Source organism: Nelusetta ayraudi, unplaced genomic scaffold (genome assembly GCF_046127955.1).
Source record: "Nelusetta ayraudi isolate G7.1 ecotype Tasmania unplaced genomic scaffold, CSIRO-AGI_Nayr_v1 ptg000164l, whole genome shotgun sequence".
NCBI lineage: Eukaryota > Metazoa > Chordata > Actinopteri > Tetraodontiformes > Monacanthidae > Nelusetta > Nelusetta ayraudi.
In genome coordinates this window covers 144,923-150,000 of record NW_027466214.1, presented here as the reverse complement: position 1 = coordinate 150,000, position 5,078 = coordinate 144,923, and the positions used below count along the sequence as shown (strand labels likewise).

At 48.8% G+C, this 5,078-nt stretch overlaps 1 protein-coding gene across 3 annotated transcripts in view; it reads right to left on the bottom strand.

Moving 5' to 3' along the window:
- Positions 1-1,760, bottom strand: part of bgnb (biglycan b) — a 15,953-nt gene extending 14,193 nt beyond the window's left edge. Inside the window, exons 1-2 of one of the 3 annotated variants that reach the window (XM_076014055.1) lie at positions 1,639-1,759; positions 1,451-1,540 (exon numbers count right to left, since the gene is read on the bottom strand). The gene's annotated coding sequence lies outside the window, so the exon portion shown is untranslated. Of the gene's footprint in view, positions 1-1,450; positions 1,599-1,638 lie in introns of those variants that run through there. The other 2 variants (XM_076014056.1, XM_076014053.1) reach the window with 2 other exon arrangements.
- Positions 1,761-5,078: the final 3,318 nt, after the last annotated feature.

Below are 5,078 nucleotides of genomic sequence, written 5' to 3'. Positions count from 1 at the left end.
TTTTGTTTTGCCCCCCCCCCCCCCCCGACCACCACCACCGCCACCACCGCCACTGCCACCGCCATCTAAAGGAGTGCAATCAAAGTTGCAGCAACGGCAAGAAAGGCCCACGACTCGCTGCGATCCGTGTTAATCTCAAAATAAAGTAAAGTCTCCTTCGCTCCAGACGTGTCACCACATGGACACGCACGCCGATGTGCACGCGCAAGTATGCACTCGTGCACGCATTCATGCATTCAAATAAAACCTCGAGCTTCAGACAGTGCAAGCCAGTGCTGGGCGGGTCCGGTCGGGTGGAGTTAACGACCACAGTGGCTGTAATTTGGTGACTGCTGTCTCTAAAAAAAAAAAAAAAAAAGGCACTTTCTGGGAGCAGCTTCCTCTGCTGCTGCTGCTGCTGCTGCTGCTGCTGCTGCTGCTGCTGCTGCTTGGCCTGAAAGTGTTTAGTGAGCACCTCACTGCTGTGTGATCCACAGACAGTGGAGGGCAGAACAGGGGCAAGGCAATATAACAGAGATGACAGAAAAAGCGATGCAATCTCTACTCCCGAACGATAGGGGGTACTGTGAGGCCTTTCTGTGCCTTTGAGACAGGCAGTGTGCAGGTTACAGGCTGAGGTAACCTCAGGAAGGCGACACAGACGCCGAGCCCTGTTTGTGTGCATTTGGGTTCCTGCAGACTGGGACTTCATCTGCACCAGTTGGATGTTTTGTTTCGTTATTTAAAGAGTTCCGTCAGTGCCGATGCACCATCAAAATAAAATACATACATTTATTTTATTTTATTTTATTTTATTTTTTTAAAAAAGGAAAGGAGCGGAGCAAGTTGCACCAGCTGGGTCGCTTCAGCTCTGCGTGCGTGTGCACGGGCTGAATGACGCCGCTTTAGTTCTGCTCAATAAATTATGCAGCAGGAACAGCCATCAGAGTGACGGTCCGAGCAGAGCGGTGGGAGAGGCGGCGAACGAGGGCTCTGCGCGCCCTCTAGCGGAGAACTACAAGTAAAGCCGGCCGGCAAAGGTGGCACTGCCGTGTCCCGGAATATTGCGCAGGTAGGAGCGTGAGGCGCGTTTTCCGTTCATTACCGTCACATTAGATGGAAGAGACAGGAAGGTGGGGGGGGGGGGCAAAATAGGAGAGTCAGTGAGAGGAAAGGAAGAAAGTCTACTGTTGTTTATATCGCGCGAGGTGAAAACGACAACGTGAAAGTACACAAAACAGTTGTAACTTTAAGTTGAAGCTCGAGTAGAGAAGAGATGCACTCAAATAAACACGTTGATGTCACGCGCTCGCCCGTTATTGGGCGCGATGCAAGTGTTTAAACTAGAATCAGGAAAATTAGACAACATGAAATTAAAAAAAAATTAAAAAGTTAAAAACAAAAAAAAGAAAAGAAAACAGTTTCTTAGCGCAGAATTAGGACACTCATATAATAGAAATCATTTCCCTACCTTAGAGACAGAAATAAGATCTAAATTCCAGATTCCAAAGGGTTGTGTTTGCTGTCGGGTTTTTCCCCCCCTCTTTGTTGCTCGAGTCGCCTCAAATGAAGTTAAAAAATAAAAAAAAATAAAAAAATAACAATAACAATAATAATAATAATGTAAATGAATAAAAAATAAAATAAAAATTGAATCACATTTAGGGACTATTGCAGCTTCTCCCGGCGGTCCTGTGGCATCGACCCGCAGCCCCTGCGCCTCCGTGTGCCGCTGTGATCCGTGTCAGGGGCACCGTGTGCGTTCGCTCCACTCAATTCAACAGGGAGGAAATGACCGAGGAGCAGGGAGGGAGTGGAGGGAGGTGTGCGGGGGGGGGGGTGCAGGGGTCAGGCTCATGAAGTTTCAAAGCCAGCCTCCCCCCTCTCTCTCTCTCTCTCTCTCTCTCTCTCTCTCTCTCTCTCTCTCTCTCTGGATGAAGGAGGGGAGGAGCAGGCTGCTGCTGCTGCTGCTGCTGCTGCTGCTGCTGCCGCTGTAATATGAGATTTATAATTGAAAAGTACACAATGTGCCTTCATATAAAAGTCACATCACAAAGGCAATCAAGTGCAGGCCCCCTATCATGGCACGAGGATAAATATTATGGCATTAGATTTTTGGCCAGATCTCATCCCATAATTGGCCGCTGCGTGGCGCGCGCCCACATTAATGCCATGGTGACGCTTCCTGAGCAGCGGCACAAAAAGGCAGAAAGGCAGCAGGACGTCGTCTGCGCGTTTGAACTGCCGCGTCTGAGGCCTGCAATTGATTGCCAGAGCAGACACACCGGGTGAGACGCAGTAATTACAGCAGTGCCACTTCAAACACAGCCGAGCCACGAATCTGCATTGTCTCTCCCATCCTGTTATAACACGGGGAAGCTCCAGAAGCCAGGAAAAACATTTTGAAAGATGCCTCCTTGTGCATGGGAAGAAAGAAAGAAAAGAGGCTTTTGTTTTGGCGGGTAGTTTGGTGGTGGTGGTGGCTCCCATATTGAGCTAAAATTCACTTGACAAATGTGTTCTGATAACATCTTCCTCCTCAGCGGTAAGAAACAAACAATTCTTCACCTCTTCCACACTTCCCGTGTTCAAAAGTGTGCGCTACACCAGAACCTTGCCCACTAGCTGGAGCGAGTCCGCTTTAGTAGAGCAAAACCCCCGGAGGTCACAGTCAGGATGAGCCTTCTGTCTATTTTAAAGCAGACCAATTTACATGACTAGCTTGTTTGAGGCTTCCCGTTGGTGCGAGCACTGGCGTTAGCCGTTACGCTTTTGCACGTGGTGGCTAGCTGCTGGAGCTGAAGGAAACGCGACGCAATCAGAGATCAAGAAAAAGCCCTCTGAGCCGTGTTTATGTTGAGCTCAAAATGTGAAAATTGCAACCAGCGCATATGAAGCGGATACTTTGGCAGCATCCGCACTAATCTTGCTAATTAGCCGCAGCGCGAGGCTGCTCCACTGGGCTCAACTTTGGAAATGGGCATAATTTGGACGTTTATAAATTGGGGTTGGGGCACTTCCGTGTGAAACTGTGAGAATCTGCGACGCTGCTATTAAATCAACTTTGGGATGCATTCGCAAAAAACAAAAAAGGAAGGAGAATTTTGTGATTCTTATTTTTCGAGTGACTTCAGATTCACGCAGCCTCTCTCGAGAGTTAACTTCTTCTTCTTCTTCTTTTTTTTTTTTTTTTTACAACAGCCCTCTATTCTATTTAACTGGCGGTGGCAAAGTCACACGGTTCACACAGATTAGTGCTGGGAGAGCCAGGACTCAGCCCTGCCAAGCGCCGCCGAGAATCGTGCCCGAAAATGTATTTCCAGCACTGTGATTACAAAACGTATGATTTCGTGTCTTCTCACGGATTTCTATTAAATCTTCAATTTGACAGGATGAAGTGTTTTTTTTTTTTGTTTTTTTTTTGCACTACTGACTCCCTGATTTCCTGCCTCCACTGCCGGCTCCCTGGGGAAGAGGGGGGGCGGCGATGGTGGAGGAGGTGGGAGGAGCAGGAGGTGGGAGGAGGGGAGAGAGAAAAGCTTTTCTGTCGGCTTCGTTGCTAACGTGCGACAGTTGCACACTGGTTGGCCGATCAATGCCCTGTCGGGGAGAGAGAATAGTTTTGATAAGCGTCTGCTGCAGATAAAATTCCTTCTCTTCTAACGTCCTGCCCTTCCTCTCTTTCAGTCTCTCTCTCTTTCTGGTTCTCACTCTATATTTCTCCGTCTGCCCGTCTCTCTCTCTCTCTCTCTCTCTCTCCCTCTCTCATTGCGGTTCACTTGATTACGGTGTTGGTCTGCAGCTCCAGGGCTTGGCATCCAAATTAAACTCTTTTTTTTTTTCTTTTTTTTTTGGTCCCGCTCGCGTGGAGCTAAAGTCGCTCCGGTGATTAGCACGCCCACTTGTTAGCGCTTGCATGGTGTGCATGAGTATGTGTGCAGAAAGAGAGGAAAAGAAAGAGAGAGAGCAGGAGAGAGAACGTGGAATAATGCTGTTGTTGTTTCACTTGTTTTTTTGGATATGGAATTCGAGTAGCCGGTGCCCCCATCTCCCCCCTCCCTTCCCCGCCCCCCCGGCCCCCACCACCACCACCACCTCCCACCCCTCCAATAACAAACACAGGAAGCTTGTGTCGCTGGGTGGGATGGACAGATCGTGGAAGAAGGAGGGGGGGGGAAATCACCCGTGATGACAAACGGTCAACGAGAGGTTTTGACGAGAGGTCGAACATCTGGCAAAAGTTTGGTGGCATTGCAGTGGAATCAGCGCAATAAGGTGGCAGGGCCTGGCAAATCTGACGATGACCCTTCACCGTTAGAAAGAGGCTGACGTCAGTGAGGAATGTTCTACTGACCATTACATCGAAAGAAGAACTTGAGACATTTTCCAAGTTCTGATGTACTTTCTGGAGTTTCACAGATTCCACCCGGGACCAAGACGGGGCCACGGCATAGACGTGTGCATGCTAACCATGTACTCACAAAATAAGCCAACAACAAAAAACAACAACAACAACAACAATCAAACACACTACAAATTCCACGTGTGAAGTGATACAAGTTATTACTGATGTTTACAGACAAAAAAAACAAAAAAAAACCCAAAAACTGCGCAGACTCGTGTTAGCATGTTAGCAGTAGCACGAAAACCAACTGGCCGCGCATGCGAGAAGCTCGGGAAGGAAGCCAGTGCCCATTTCAGAGGCTGCGTTGAGACGTCGGGGGCTGAAAACATGCAGGTGTTGACGTTGTGTCGAGCACTTGCGTGACACAACAAAAGTGACACGGAGACACGAGACGTGTCCGCAGCAATGTTCCACTCTGTGAAACTCCAGGAAGGTTCTTTGGGATGAGCAAACGGTGGCAGAGTCTCAGCCAGTGTAGCGCTGAGCAGTCAGCGAATGAAGTTCTCACCTTTGGGGGCCTCTCGAGGTGATTTTGTCTGCTCAGCATGAGTCGGAGGGAGACCAGACGACGTACACATGCAGGGAAGTGCAGTATAAATGTGAATGCGCCGCTTCTTACACAGTAATGTGCTATTTGTTCAAATGACTGTACAATTACAGAGACTGTGCGCCACATGCGCCAGAGCCAGGGGCA